We start from the raw sequence: 17,060 nt of genomic DNA, 5'->3' as shown, positions 1-17,060 counted from the left end.
CAATAGCAGCATGACTCGTATAGGACCAACTTGTGATACAGTACTCAATATGAGCCAGTGCAGGAATGTAATCGCTGCTGTATCCGTTAATGATGTACGAATATGTGTAAAGTTCCATATATTAACATTTACAGTTTTCAAAAAAAAATTTACGTGTTTTTTAAAGGATAATTTCGAGTCTATCAACACTCCCAAATACTTAAATTCCTCAACATTAATTAATTCTTGTCCACCCAAGCGAACGTTTACTGCGGCCATGGTTGTTTTAGGTTTACTAAAAAACATTGATACGGTCTTTTTAACATTAAGGCACAGGCATGAATCATTCAGCCATCTTTGTAAGTCATTTAAGGCCAATGAAAGCTGATGGGCTGCATCATCAGCACTTTTGGCTTGTGTAAAAATTACCGTATCGTCTGCATACATAACAGTCTAGACAAGAGCTTAAGATGATTCACAATATCAAACGCACGCTTAAAGTCAACAAAAACAGCCGCAACATAACTGTTTTTGTCTAAATAAGACTTCAACTCAACCAAAACACAGACAGCCATTTCAGTTGAGTGAAGAGATCGAAATCCGAATTGCATAGGGTGTAAACCCGGATTATAATCATTAAGATGTGCAATAATAGAGTTAGCGACCCACTTTTCTGCTATCTTTGAGAAGATAGGAAGTATGCTAATAGGTCGATAATTAGCAGGGTCTAATTTATCACCCGATTTATATATTGGCATGACATTTGCCACCATCCAACTCAAAGGGACGACTGCCTGCGTGATTGATAAATTAATAAGATGGGTTACAGGCACCAAGATACATGATTTATAATGCTTCAGAAGATTGGTATCAAATCCAAACACATCCCTTGCTTTGGAACTTTTCAATTTAGAGATTATGTTTTCTACTTCATTTTCTGTAATTATTTGAATATTAGACTTCAAATTTTGAGGTAAGGCATCCATATTGGGGTCGATGTTGCCAATATTTTGTTGAGAGTCACAAGAATTAGAAAACGATTGCGCAATCTCATCAACGGTACTTTGAAAATAATCATTTAATTTAGTTGCTAAGCTGAGAGGCTCTGATACCACTTCATTAGCAAATTTGAGTTCAAGGTCTTTATCAGCACTGTGCTTACCAGTGAGTTTGTTAATATGACTGAACGCGCAATGGAGCGCCACATGGTCGGGGTTAAAAGGATCGACCACGTCCGCAACGAGCAGCTGCGGGCCATGACCAGGGTGGCCAACGCGGTGGACCTGGCCAACAAGGCCAAGAAGCGCTGGGCTGGGCACCTGATGCGGCGGACGGACGAAAGATGGACACGCGAAGTCACCGTCTGGTTGCCGATCGACATCAAGCGGCCACGCGGGCGCCCTGCAACACGATGGCGCGACTCGCTACGACAAGATCTGGGACACAATTGGATGGGACTCGCCCAGGACCGACAGACCTGGGCAGATCGTTGTGGTCTGCGCTGACCACCTTTGGCCGGCGAAGACAGACCAATTCTGGATTCTGGATTCTGGAGCTTACAATTTCCTTTGGCACCATTAATTACAGTCATGAAAAAATGAGCTTTTGCCATTCTCAAAGTTTGTGTGACTTTATTACTTGCGGATACAAAATTTAGTCTATCAGTAGTTAATCCAATTTGTAATGATTTTTTAAGTAATTTTTCTCTGAGTGACATAAGCTGTTTACACTCACTATTGATCCAAGGCAAGGAATAAACTCTTTTCTTTAAATGACCCGCTTTCTGAAACTGAGACAGAACCCCTTTAATAGAGGAGTATAGTAGATCACAACATCTATTAGTGTCATCACAAAATAGTATGCTAGACCAGTCAAGAGTATTTAGAGCTGCGATTAGACGTTGTTCTCGACTCTTTGGAATAAATGTTTGTTCTCTTACGAGAGGTTCTCTCGTATTGCGTAAGCTAGCTTATGCTACGGGAAAGATTAATCTTTTCTGAGATATTGAAGCCAAAAAATTATCCTTAATTTTTGTATCCATTGTCAACGCAGTGCGGCAGGTGCAGACCTTGAGCGGGCTAGCTAGCGAGCTCATAGGTTGCTCTGCGGCAACTGCTGCAGCCTATAGACGAGCTTGGGCGAACTCACATCCAATGAGAGGCGTCCGCGCGCTCACTGCAACAAAGCCCGCCAAAATGGGCGTGACTAGAGTGCATATAAGCGTAGTTCGTAGGCTGGAACCCTGATTTTCATCTCTTCAGCGAAGCTCTTCGCATCTCTGAACTGGAAGCCGCGTCGCCGTTCGAGGGGCATCAAGCAAGCGTGGACAGCGCTCGAAGAAGCCGGCCATCTTCGCCACCTTCAGCCGTCCTGCGAGCTACGCCATCCGGCGACGTATCCTTTTTTAAAGCAAGCTAGTTCATATGAACTTCACAAAAGAGTACGAGCGTCTTTTAAAGATGCCTCGCCCCACTTGCACCTCATGCCGCCCCTCTCAGCACCGGAGACCGCCACGCCATCTGCGCTCTCTGCCTGGGACTGGGGCATGCAGAGCTCGCCTCGCTGAAGGCGGATGCGATCTCTGCGAGGAGCTTCGATGTCGACCCTGCGGGCTCGACTCGAGCGCTCAGGACCGAAGCCGCCGCGCCTTCCATTCAGCCGCGCAGTAAAAGCGCCGCTCTCAAAGGCTGCCGGAACCAGTGGTAGAAGCGATTGCCTCGCCGGAGCCCCTCCCTCGAGCATCGCCTTCACTCTCCCCGCCCACCCGGACGCGCAGTTGCCGCCGAGCGGCTGCTCTGCTGCCATCTCGGACGAAGAAGCGGAGGATAAGGGCTGTTCCATCATGGCTTCGGACAGCGAGGAGTGGTCAGGCTCACACGCCTCCTCCTCGGCCCAGGAATCCAGCAGGACCCGCGCCGGAGTCGAGGGGAACCAACGCGCTCCTCACACAGGCCGTCGACCGCCTCGGGCTCGAGTGGTCACCGCCCCTGAGCAGGCTCCCAACAGACTCCACGCCGCACCTTTGCCCGCCCTCCGTGAGATGGCGGTCTAAGCTGGTGCTCCCGCCTAAGGCCTGCAGAACTACTTCCGCCTGTGTTGGCCGCGCCTATACCGCCGCCGCCAAGCCGCATCTGCTCTGCATTCCATGGCCGCCTTACAGACAGAGGCTGTTTCAGGTCTGACTAGCTGACTTGGGAGAAGCTGAACGCACTACGCGCCGCCTCTCTGTCCGGTATCTTCGGTTCCGCGGTGAGTGGCATTGTTGACCGCCGAAGCCCAAGCCATGAATCTCTTTCTGCCTCGTCGCACTAGCTCCTCTGCAGGCCGCCCACGTGACCAGCCTCCTGCACGAGCCTCTTCACAGCGCCCAGCTCAACAAGCCAGACTTCTCAGCGCCGACAGGGCGGCCGCCTCGATCGCGCTCAGACAGCCGCCGCAGACCGCCGCCCCTGCGGGCCTCGGCCTAAGATTGTACTGAAACCTGAGCAACCGAAGTCCTCCTAGCGTTGTTGAGAAAACGACGGCTCAGTCCCGCCACGGCCGGACCACCGTCAAAGCTTCGCCCCTGTCAGTCCCCTTCTCTCAGGCTACTGCAGTGGTGGATTCAGCAGCCAACAAGCCGGTGATACTACCCGCTTGCTCAGCACTCAAACGCCGTTTCACGGCGACCCAAAGAAATCTTGTAAAGAGTAAACATGCCTTATGTGTAGAAAATGTGCCCACAATCCAGTGCTCACCCCTACACACAAGCATTACACATCCCGTGTCCCTATCAGAGCACACTCACATAAGCGGTTACGACCCGCTCGAGTGTTAGAGTTAATAAACGCGCCCACGAGCCCGTGCGCCGCCTCTCCTCTGCCCGCTCTGTCACACGGCCAACTGTATGTAAGTCCCGTACGCTCCCTGTCAGTCCCCTTCTCTCAGGCTACTGCAGTGGTGGATTCAGCAGCCAACAAGCCGGTGATATTACCCGCTTGCCTGCACTCAAACGCCGTTTCCACGGCGACCCAAAATAAAGCCTTATGTGTAGAAAATGTGCCCACAATTCAGTGTTCACCCCTACACACAAGCATTACACGTCCCGTGTCCCTATCAGAGCACACTCACATAAAGCGGTTACGACCCGCTCGAGTGTTAGGGTTAATAAACGCACCCACGAATCCGTGCGCGCGCCCATTCTCTGGCCGCTCTGTCACACGACCAGACTTATGTGTAGAAAATGTGCCCACAATCTAGTGTTCACCTCTACACACAAGCATTACACGTTCCGTGTCCCCATCAGAGCACACTCAAAAGCGGTTACTGAACCACTCGAGTGTTAGAGTCAATAAATGCGCCACGAATACGCGCGCGCACCCATTCTCTGCCCGCTCTGTCACACGGCCAGCAAACACTTCTCTGTATGTAAGTCCCGTGCTCGTGGCTATGCTTAGCGCATCACTTAACAGACGTGACTCTTTCCCCATTCACCTCAATCGGAAGTCACTCACAGAACAGCCTGTCCATGCTGTCTCGCGAGCAGTCCAGCATAAGCACAGTAAGCGCGCACACATTCTGTTCAGCTGCTGTGTGCGGCAATCAGAGCTGATTTGGCCATTCACCCTCTAACATTACGCTTCAAAGCGTGGGAAGATATTCCAGGGATATCCGAATGGGTGTTAAGCACAATAAAACAGGGCTATTTGCTACAGTTCGATCGCCGTCCTCCTTGCTTCAGAGCTGGCTCGAAACTACTTTGAACACGGAAGCAGCGTGCATGCTTCGCTCAGAAATAGCAAACCTTCTGTGCAAAAGGGCCATAGAGAGAGGGCCGCCTCCCTGAGCGAAGTCGGGGTTTTACAGCCGTTATTTTCTTGTTCCCAAGAAAGACGGCGGCCTCAGACCAATATTAGATCTCAGGGTTTTGAACAAAGCGCTTGCAAAAGACCGCTCAAAATGCTTACAACCAGCAAACTCCTCGCAAGATGTGCGCCAGGGGACTGGTTTATTTCTCTCGATCTGAAAAATGCATACTTTCAGATTCAGATAAATCCCCGTCACAGGCCATTCTTGAGATTCGCCTCGATGGCCAGGTTTATCAATACACCGTCCTTCCGTTCGGCCTGTCCTTAGCACCTCGTACTTTCATGAAGTGCATGGACGCGGCGCCGCACCCCTGCGGAGTCAGGGTTTGCGAATTCTGAACTATTTGGACGATTGGCTGATTTTGGCACAATCACATACGGAGCTTCTGTCTCACAGGACAGTTCTCCTCAGTCATCTGAACAGTTTGGGCCTTGCAGTCAATTGGACCAAGAGCTCACTACAGCCCAGTCAGGCAATTTCCTTCCTTGGAATAGAACTAGACTCAGTGGCAATGACGGCTCGCTTATCTACACAGCTGCGCGTGTGCAGCTGACTAGCCGCGTCATTTCAGATGAACAGCCTCACACCTCTGAAGAAATTTCAGAGAGTGCTAGGCTACATGGCCTCAGCCGCAGCAGTACTTCAGCTGGGTTTACTGCACATGCGCTCGCTTCAGCATTGGCTAAACACCGCGCGTCTCGCCGGGCTTGGGCCACAGGCCGCCAGCCCATCAAGGTGACTCAGACCTGTATTTCAGCTCTGCAGCCCTGGACAGTGGCCGAATGGTATCAGCGGGAGTGACAATGGGAGCTGTATCTCGCCGAAAAGTCATCTCGACAGACGAGTCCAACACGGGTTGGGGCGCGGTCCGCGAGGGCTCTCTGGTTTTCGGCCTATGGTCAGTTCAGGAAAAGCTCCTTCACATAAATTGTCTGGAAATGATAGCGGTCGAGTACGCGCCGGCGCTTTCTCCCGTCATTCAGGGTCACCACGCCCTGGTCCGCTCGGACAACAGATCTGTGGTATCCTACCTAAACCGCCAGGGCGGTGTCAGATCCAGGAACCTCTTCCATCTGACGAAACGCATACTGAGTTGGTCCCAGTGCCACCTGCGCTCGCTGAGGGCGACGCACGTGCCAGGCCACCTGAACGACGGCCCGGACAGACTGTCCAGAGACAATATTCCCCAGGGGAATGGTCCCTGCACGCTCAAACAGTCCAGACGTTATGGCACCTATTCGGCAGAGCGGAGATAGACCTCTTTAGCGTCCAAAGAGAACTCTCACTGCCCAATATTTTTCTCGAAGCGAGGATGCGCTGGCCCAGGACTGGCCCAGACGCCCGCTTTACACCTTCCCTCCCGCCTCGCTATTGCCACAGGTAATGCAGAGGATCAGGGAACGCGCCACTCGGTGCTCCTCATAGCCCCGCGTTGGGAGAATAAGACATGTTCCCGAGCTTACGCAGCTGTCACTGACAGCGCCGTGGCCCATCCCAGTGAGAGCAGATTTCCTCTCTCAAGCTCGCGGCACAATCTGGCATCCCCACCCAGAGCGCTGGGCGCTGCATGCGTGGTGATCAACGACTACCCGTCGCTCTGCCAGAAGGAGTAATAAACACCATCATACACGCTAGAGCCCCTTCCACGAGAAGACTCTATGCGTCAAAATGGTCTGTGTTCTCAAAATGGTGCACCGACCGAGACCTGGACCCGCGGACATGTGGGGTGTCGTCGCTGCTCGTGATTTCTACAAGAGCTGCTGGATAAGGGCAGATCCCCATCCACGCCAAAGTGTATGTGGCGGCCGTTGCGGCATTCGCTGAACCCCTGCACGGCCAGTCATGGGGTAAAAACGAGCTGGTCATCCGCTTCCTCAGGGAGCTAGAAGGATGAACCCCCGCGCCTCCATCGAGTTCCTATCTGGGATCTTTCTATAGTTCTCGAAACTATGAAAGCCCCCTTTCGAACCACTTCAATCCGTGGATTTGAAATACCTTTCACTCAAAACCGTTTTTCTGACTGCCCTGTCATCAGTCAAACGTGTGGGAGACCTTCACGCGCTGTCTGTCAGCGCTGCGTGTCTTGAGTTTGGACCAAGTGACTCCAAGGTCATTTTAAAGCCTAGACACGGCTATGTTCCCAAGGTGATCGGTACTCCTTTCAGAGCACAGGTCATTTCCCTATCGGCGCTGCCAGCACCGATAGCTGAACGCGACGCCAATCTCCTTTGCCCGGTCAGAGCACTGAGATTGTATACTGCGCGCTCCGCCGCTTTCAGACGCTCTGAGCAGCTTTTCATTTCGCTCGAGGGCGCACCAAAGGTCTCGCCGCCGAAACAGACACTATCTAGATGGATAGTGGACGCTATTGCTGCTGCATACGCGCACAAAGACCTGCCATGCCCGTTGGGCATTAGGGCTCACTCCACTAGAGGCATGGCATCCTCGTGGGCATGGTCCAGCGGGATTTCCATTCACGACATATGTGTGGCAGCGGGATGGACTTCCCCTCCACCTTTGTCAGATTTTACAATATGGAAGTGCCCGCTCTGCAGGCAAAACTACTAGCGGTTTAATACGCTACAGCTCCCTGGTGAGCTGCACTGATGGGACACATTCCACACAGACCGCACCGCCGCTCTGTCGTTCCCTTCCCACTATGTGCTTATGTATTACACAATCAATGACCCGCATTCTTGCCGGCCAAATATTATTTCCCCACTCATAAGGGCTCCCCGGGTCCCCCCTTAATTCCCTGGGGCTCATACAGTGGATGCTTGAGCGCACGGCGTTGACAATGGGTTCCCGTGAGCGTAAGCTAGCTTACGCAATACGAGAGAACCTCTCGTGAAGAGAACGTATCGGTTACCTAACGTAACCTCGGTTCTCTCTAGATGAGGGAACGAGTATTGCGTAGCCGGCCGTGCTTCGCGCCACGAGTGACTTTTCGCTTCAGTCAATGAAAACCAGGGTTCCAGCCTACTGAACTACGCTTATATGCACTCTAGTCACGCCCATTTTGGCGGGCTTTGTTGCAGTGAGCGCGGACGCCTCTCATTGGATGCGAGTTCGCCCAAGCTCGTCTATAGGCTGCAGCAGTTGCCGCAGAGCAACCTATGAGCTCGCTAGCTAGCCCGCTCAAGGTCTGCAGCTGCCGCACTGCGTTGACAATGGATACAAAAATTAAGGATAATTTTTTGGCTTCAATATCTCAGAAAAGATTAATCTTTCCCGTAGCGTAAGCTAGCTTACGCAATACTCGTTCCCTCATCTAGAGAGAACCGAGGTTACGTTAGGTAACCGATACGTTTTATATTAATGCTTTTACTGACACTTCTCAGTCGTTTTTTAGTCAGCTTTCTAGAGAAGAATATGGCATTGTGGTCAGACAAGCCAGTCAAGAAACTGTATGTTTTTATCATTCTATCTGGATTGTTAGAGAACACCAGGTCTATTAGAGTTTTAGTGCAATTTGTTATTCTAGTGGAATCACTGATCATTTGTGTTAGTCCAAAATTATCTGTAATTTCTTTCAGTTTCTTTCTGTCACTTTTATTGTCCCAATTTACATTTAAGTCTCCAATTAGAATAACCTCATTATTAAAGTCACAACAACTCAGAAGTGCCTTAAATTGATCATAAAAATCTACTTTTGCTGAAGGCGGACGATAAAGACATAAAACAGTAAATGACATTTCTGCAGAGAGTGATACTTTAACTCCAACACATTCAATTGGGATTTCATTAGGCCAAATTATTTGTGTACATTTTAAAGAGTCCTTCATATACAATAACACCCCTCCCCCCCTTCCTTGATGCCTATCCTTTCTAAAGACATTGTAGCCTTGTAATGATACCACTGCTTGTGGGGAAGAGGGTTTAAGCCAGGTTTCTGAAAGTCCCAAGAAATCTACATTTGAGTTAATAAGATGCTCCAATTGTTCCCTCTTAGGGGCCATACTGCGTATGTTCAGATGGCCACCTAAGAGCCCTTGGATAGTTCACCCAAAAATGAAAATTCTCTCATTTACTCCCCCTCATGCCAGCTCAGATGTGTGTAACTTTCTTGTTCTGAACAGAAATTAAGATTTGTAAAAGAATATTTCAGCTCTGTTGGTCCATTTATTGTAAGTGAAAAGTGACTAGAACTTTGAAGCTTCTAAAGGATATAAAGGCAGCAGAAAAGATTCCAGTGGTTAAATCCATGTCTTCTGAAGTTATATGAAACATGTGGGTGAGAAACAATTCTCCTGTCTGCCCAGTAGGTGGCGATATGAATGAAAACTGCAAATCTGCAAAAACTAAAGAAGAAGAAAGTGGAGATTTATAGTAATAAAATATTGATCTCACCCACACCTATTATATTGCTTCTGAAGATATGGATTTAACCATTGAAGTATTATAGATGGATTTATTATGGTGTCAGATCCTCTAAACTTCTCATCTGTGCATTTTAATCAAAATCACAGCAACGGCATGTTTTGTTTTTCTGAATATGAGGCTCATCATGTTGCTTAATTTCTCTTTATGTGTGTCTGCAGATCTTCCGCTGTCTAAAACACTGATCTCAGCGTACTATGACGGCTGTATGGACATTAGTGTAAACGGACAGCCGCTGGACTTTGATGAGGCTGTTATCAAAGACAACAGCATCAAATCTCACCCCTGCCCCCCTGTGTTTGCCCCCGAACCCCACCCACACTAGACAGGAAGTGACATCACAGACAATCATAGGGATACATGACAAGGCATGCATTGTCTTCATTTGCCTGATTTTACCTTCTGTGAACACAAATAATCATCTGGTTTGTGTGTGAAGTTGTCTTGTAGTGCCCTAACTAGTGCTCTGTCTGCTGGATAACGAGGGATTCTGGACTCAACTCTGGCAACTATTGATAGTGGTTTTTGTTGTCACTATTTGAAATGAATATTTTTTATGCATTCATTTTTTAATGCACAAGTTGAGTTCTTTGATGACTAACCTGTGAATGTAGGAAGAGCTTTAAGAACTTTAAACTGAAGCTTGTTAGCCTTGAATATTTTGCCTCTATTTAAAAGTGGCAAAGAAACTGATTGGAGCTGAGCTGTGATTGGTTAAAAATATTCAGCCTGATTTAATTTAAAGAACAAGGTGGATTCAACTGGATTTCTTAGACTAGGATGAGATGGTTGCATTCATCCCTGTTTGTCTGTTTTTAAACAAAACAGTTTGCCCTTTTTTGTTTTCAAGTGTTTTGTTTGTACAAATTGGTAAATGAATAAACTTACTGTATTTTCTTTTTTTTTGTTAGAGCAGTCAATTTTATCTTGTGTGAAACAAGCAAATTTTATTGTAAATATGTTTAGGGGCATTAGTGTTGCAATCACTGTTTTAATAAAACAAATTAAATGCTGCCTGTTGCTGTCATGGAAATTTCAATTTGACTTTTTAATTTCCTTCTAATATCACCATCTTAAAGGGACGGTTCAACAAAAACTGAAAAATATATATATTTTTCTATATTTTTATATACTCACCCTCATGCCATTCCACATGTTTGAGACTTTCTTCAGCAGAACATAAAATAAGATTTTTAGACAAATATTTCAGCTCTGTAAGTCGATACAATGCAAGTGAATGATGACCAGAACTTTGAAGCTCCCTAAAGCACATTGAGGCGGCATAAAAGTAATCTATATGACTCCAGTGGTTTCATGTCTTTTAAAGAGATCCAAATGGTTTTGGGTGAGAACAGACCAAAATGTAACTCCTTTTTTATATTTTCTATAAAACTTGACTTCGGCAGTTTCTAGGCACAAGCATGATTTCAAGCTCGATTACACTTTATAATGCTTGACGCTTGTGCAGATTGCTAGATGTGCAAAGAACTGAAATCAAGCTTGAAATCATGATTGCCAAGGAGAGTGCTGATGTTATGTTTTATAGTGATAAAGGAGATTGGTCTGCACCAATATTGATAAGATTGCTTCAGAAAACAAGGATTTAACCACTGAAGTCATAATGATAACTGTTTTGCTGCCTTTTATGTGATTTGTTAGGAGCTTTAACATTTTGGATTCACTTGCATTTGTGTGGACATACAGAGCTGAGATATTCTTATAAAAATATAATTTTTTAGAAAAACATTTAAGTTAACATTTTTATGATTATTACCATTAATAAAGATTAAAATGTTAACTTAAACACTTCTCTAATATTTAAGTTATATAGAGTGTAAGCCATAATTGTAAGTTGTAAGAAAGAGAAGTGTGTGTATCTTTTAACTTCTATAAAACTGCATAAGAGCTCTATACTGATGATGGTTCTATATTTTGTTTCCAGGATTTACTCACCCTCATGCCATCCTACATGTGTATGACTTTCTTCTGTAGAACACAAATGAAGATTTTTAGGCAGCATAACAAAAATGTTTAAGTACTACAAATTTAAGTACTTTTTTTTACTTTAAATTCTCCTCCCTGCCCAGTAGGTGGCAATATTCCCGAAGAATGCAAATCTGCAAAAACAAAAGAAGAATGTGAAAGGGAATTGGAGATTTATAGTAAAAATGGACTTAAATATTGACCTGTTTCTCCCATACTTATAATATTGCTTCTGAAGGTATGGATTTATCCAATTTAAAAAACAAAAAAGTATTACATTTATGCTTCCTTTATCTGCTTTTTGGAGCTTCAAAGGACTGGCCACAATTCACTTGCGTTGCATGGACCTTCAGAGCTGAGATATTCTTCTAAAAATATTTATTTGTGTTCTGTATTTCAAGTCTTTCTGTAAGTCATACAATAGCTTTATGCAAGGTACACGCTCAAATTTAGGTCGTTACTCACTGGGTTGGGGGTGCCAGAACGTTGTAAAAACAATTGTGCATTAATAAATCATATTTATTTAATCTTTAAATGTAGAAATTAATAAATTTAAATTAAATGTAGCAATACATGAGTGCATGCACTTTTTAATGCACTATAAACATCTTTTAAATTGCATTTTCAAGTATTTGGTAAGTCATTTGCCAACTGCAGTGCAGAGAAGCAATTGCTTAAATAATTACCAAGTCTATACCATTCGTGTGTGCCGTAAAAATGTTTGAGATATTAGACATGATATTTTTGACTCTGTAACGTCACTTTCCACCCCTTGTGATCCAAATCGCTCCAAACAGGTGGCATTCGTTTGCACTCAAATTGTGACATTAAAAGAAACAAAGTTTTCCTTTCTTTGTATTTAACAAGACAGCTTTTGGGAGCTATGAAATCACGCAGGCTAAACCTCATGTCAATCACTCACACCTGTCTCCACGCTTCTGGTATATGCTGTGTTTGGTAGCATTGAAGCATTGATTTTTTTTTGGCAAAGATTGATCATAACATTTTTCTTTCTTTTTATTAAACAATATACTGTACCTTCTGCAAACTGTGAGATCATCAATCATAAGCACTAGGACACGATTCAATTTTGCTAAACTGTTTCTGTTTATAAAGCTTAAAGTGCTATCTTTCGTTTACACAATCTTTTTGTCCAGTAAAAGTAACTGTTTAATTTCACACAATTCCAGTGATAAAACACTTGTTGGTTATTGCTTTTTTCTCTCGGAAAATGTTTGGCCTAAGCCTTGGACATTTTACCACAAACATCTTTGACATGTTAATTGCCATTATCTTTACCAATTTAATTGTGCCAATAACATAATCAGGTACAATTAAAATGTAAATTCATTCAAAATTCAAATAGTTAAATCCATAAGACTCAGACAATTGTACAAGAGGAATGTGACAAAATAATGTGTACATTGTTTATTTACTGTGTGTATAGCTCCTGTCAGTCAATAAACTAGTAAGGGCAGGCTCAAACGGCGGCAGCTGCATCTAACAGCGGCACTTCCGGTGTCATGCTCAGATGCCGCTGACTTAACGGCTGTTTGTGGCTGGTGCCACTGAATTTAAATGGCATCTGCCGCTGTTTATGAATGATGCCAGTGAATTTACGAGGCATCTGCTGTTGTATATGAATGCTGCCAGTGAATTTACACAGCATCTGATGCTTTTTATGAATGATGCCAGTGAATTTACACAGCATCTGCCACTGTTTATAAATTATGTCAGTGAATTTACACTGCATCTGATGCTTTTTATGAATGATGCCAGTGAATTTACACAGCATCTGACGTTGTTTATAATTGATGCCAGTGAATTTACAAGGTATCTGCCGCTGTTTATGAATGATGCCAGTGAATTTACACAGCATCTGACGTGGTTTATAATTGATGCCAGTGAATTTACACAGCATCTGCCACTGTTTATGAATGATGCCAGTGAATTTACACAGCATCTGCCGCTGTTTATGAATGATGCCAGTGAATTTACACAGCATCTGTCACTGTTTATAAATTATGTCAGTGAATTTACACTGCATCTGATAATGTTTATAAATGATGCCAGTGAATTTATGAGGCATCTGCTGCTGTATATGAATGATGCCAGTGAATTTACGAGACATCTGCTGTAGTATATGAATGCTGCCAGTGAATTTACACAGCATCTGTCACTGTTTATAAATTATGTCAGTGAATTTACACTGCATCTGATAATGTTTATAAATGATGCCAGTGAATTTATGAGGCATCTGCTGCTGTATATGAATGATGCCAGTGAATTTACGAGGCATCCGCCACTGTGTATAAATTATGTCAGTGAATTTATGAGGCATCTGACGCTGTGTATGAATGATTCCAGTGAATTTACACAGCATCTGACGTGGTTTATAATTGATGCCAGTGAATTTACACAGCATCTGCCGCTGTTTATGAATGATGATAGTGAATTTACACAACATCTGCCACTGTTTATGAATGATGCCAGTGAATTTACACAGCATCTGCCACTGTTTATGAATGATGCCAGTGAATTTACACAACATCTGCCGCTGTTTATGAATGATGATAGTGAATTTATACAGCATCTGCCGCTGTTTATGAATGATGATAGTGAATTTACACAGCATCTGCCGCTGTTTATGAATGATGCCAGTGAATTTACACAACATCTGCCGCTGTTTATGAATGATGATAGTGAATTTATACAGCATCAGCCACTGTTTATGAATGATGCCAGTGAATTTACACAACATCTGCCGCTGTTTATGAATGATGATAGTGAATTTACACAGCATCTGCCACTGTTTATGAATGATGAAATTGAACTTACACAGCATCTGCCACTGTTTATGAATGATGCCAGTGAATTTACACAGCATCTGCCACTGTTTATGAATGATGCCAGTGAATTTACACAGCATCTGCCACTGTTTATGAATGATGCCAGTGAATTTACACAGCATCTGCCACTGTTTATGAATGATGCCAGTGAATTTATGAGGCATCTGACGCTGTGTATGAATGATTCCAGTGAATTTACACAGCATCTGACGTGGTTTATAATTGATGCCAGTGAATTTACACAGCATCTGCCGCTGTTTATGAATGATGATAGTGAATTTACACAGCATCTGCTGCTGTTTATGAATGATGCCAGTGAATTTATGAGGCATCTGACGCTGTGTATGAATGATTCCAGTGAATTTATACAGCATCAGCCACTGTTTATGAATGATGCCAGTGAATTTATGAGGCATCTGACGTGGTTTATAATTGATGCCAGTGAATTTACACAGCATCTGCCGCTGTTTATGAATGATGCCAGTGAATTTACACAGCATCTGCCGCTGTTTATGAATGATGATAGTGAATTTACACAGCATCTGCCGCTGTTTATGAATGATGCCAGTGAATTTACACAGCATCTGCTGCTGTTTATGAATGATGATAGTGAATTTACACAGCATCTGCCACTGTTTATGAATGATGCCAGTGAATTTACACAACATCTGCCGCTGTTTATGAATGATGATAGTGAATTTACACAGCATCTGCCGCTGTTTATGAATGATGCCAGTGAATTTACACAACATCTGCCGCTGTTTATGAATGATGATAGTGAATTTACACAGCATCTGCCACTGTTTATGAATGATGAAATTGAATTTACACAACATCTGCCACTGTTTATGAATGATGCCAGTGAATTTACACAGCATCTGCCGCTGTTTATGAATGATGCCAGTGAATTTACACAACATCTGCCGCTGTTTATGAATGATGATAGTGAATTTACACAGCATCTGCCACTGTTTATGAATGATGAAATTGAATTTACACAGCATCTGCCACTGTTTATGAATGATGCCAGTGAATTTACACAGCATCTGCCACTGTTTATGAATGATGAAATTGAATTTACACAGCATCTGCCGCTGTTTATGAATGATGCCAGTGAATTTACACAGCATCTGCCGCTGTTTATGAATGATGCCAGTGAATTTACGAGGGATTTGTGGCTGTTTATGAATGATGCCAGTAGATTTATGAGGCGTCTGCCGCTGTTTATGAATGATGCCAGTGAATTTACACGGCATCTGCCACCGTTTATGAATGATGCCAGTGAATTTACACAGCATCTGCCACTTTTTATGAATGATGCCAGTGAATTTACAAGGCATCTGCTGTTGTATGATGCCAGTGAATTTACGAGGTATCTGCCTTTGTATATGAATGATGCCAGTTAATTTACACGTCATCTGCCACTTTTTATGAATGATGCCAGTGAATTTACGAGGCATTTGTCGCTGTTTATGAATGATGCCAGTGATTTTACGAGGCATCTGCCGTTGTTTATGAATGATGCCAGTGAATTTAAATGACATCTGCTGCTGTTTATGAATAATGGCAGTAAATTTATGAGGCAGCCGGTGTCTATGAATGATGCCAGTGAATTTACACAGCATCTGACGCTGTTTTCGAATGATGCCAGTGAATTTACGAGGCATCTGCCTCTGTTTGTGAATGATGCCAGTGAATTTACACAGCATCTGCCGCTGTTTATGAATGATGCCAATGAATTTACATGGCATCTGCCACTGTTTATGAATGATGCCAGTGAATTAACACAGCATCTGCCGCTGTTTATGAATGATGCCAATGAATTTATGAGGCATCTTTTCTTGGACTATTTAAAGGGTCGTTCACCTCTGGCCACTGTCCTTTTAACTAATTCATGTCCATAACAGAAACATCTTTTCTCAAAATAATGGACTATCCTACTGATTTTACGAATGGTTAACATATTTTTTAAATTAGCCGGTGGTAATACAGAAAGGATGTTTGTTTAGCTACATTTTGTTACTCAGTAGCCTATTAAGACTTTGTTTGATTTGAAGCAGATTTTATTCAATTGGATCAGTTCATTTCAATAGATATTCAAAGCAGTATTCCCAGTGATGAGAGAATAACGTCTGTGAGGGACTATCAAGCAATTATGATAAAAATATTAGGCCTAACAGTAGTATTTTGATTGTATCATACCTACACTCCAAAAAACGTTGGGTTATTTATTTTATCCAGTGGTTGAGTTAAACATATTGGGTCGTTCTATTGGGTTATTCCTAACGTTTATTGGGTTGTTTCTATAATAACGCACCCAGTTGGTCTCGCGAGGACATTTTAAATTTCAACGGTCGACCAGTGCCACTGCCAACAGAAGATACAGAGGTAAGTTAATAATATCACGTTATATGAATGCTTTTCGTTTTCTTTATCAACATACTATAATAGCTGATTAATTAAATAATTAAATAATTTCCCCTTAATTTTGGGTCTGCTGTATTGCTGCTCACTTGGCTACCGACATAACACTTGCTATAAAGCCAGCCTTTTTTAAACTGTGGCATAGAAACTATTAATTGGGATGCTCCCCCTCACTTTCAGCGTTCGTCCCGACACTTGTTTTTGGAAATCATACATATTATTTCATATATTTGACCGACGCACGAAGAAATTGTAAGAAGCCTCGGCTTTAAGACTCATTATCCTTTGTTGCAGACATGGCAGTTTTTCATCAACTGAAAGAAAGGTATATTGTCATTTTTATAGTGTAACATTAAAATACTTTAAAGCGGAAATGAAACATTTTATCTAGAAAGTTATATCTGCAAGGCACTAAATTATAAAATGCACAAATTGGACTCAACAAGATATTACACCAGGGATCGGCAACCTTTTTGACATGGAGAGCCATTTTTATTTTCCTAGTCAATGGCTGTGCCGATGAAGGATTAATAGTGGCGTATTCCTTATAACATGACTTGATGTTCTGAAAGTAAAAAGAAACAAATGAAACACGGA

At 43.6% G+C, this 17,060-nt stretch overlaps 1 pseudogene; it reads left to right on the top strand.

Moving 5' to 3' along the window:
• The window catches only part of LOC127651346 (vitamin K-dependent protein S-like), a 54,309-nt pseudogene extending 44,777 nt beyond the window's left edge, over positions 1–9,532 (top strand).
• Positions 9,533–17,060: the final 7,528 nt, after the last annotated feature.

The sequence above is a fragment of the Xyrauchen texanus genome, chromosome 11, assembly GCF_025860055.1.
Source record: "Xyrauchen texanus isolate HMW12.3.18 chromosome 11, RBS_HiC_50CHRs, whole genome shotgun sequence".
NCBI classification, from domain to species: Eukaryota; Metazoa; Chordata; class Actinopteri; order Cypriniformes; family Catostomidae; genus Xyrauchen; species Xyrauchen texanus.
Note: the sequence above shows the minus strand (reverse complement) of the source record. Positions and strands in the feature narration are given on the sequence as shown.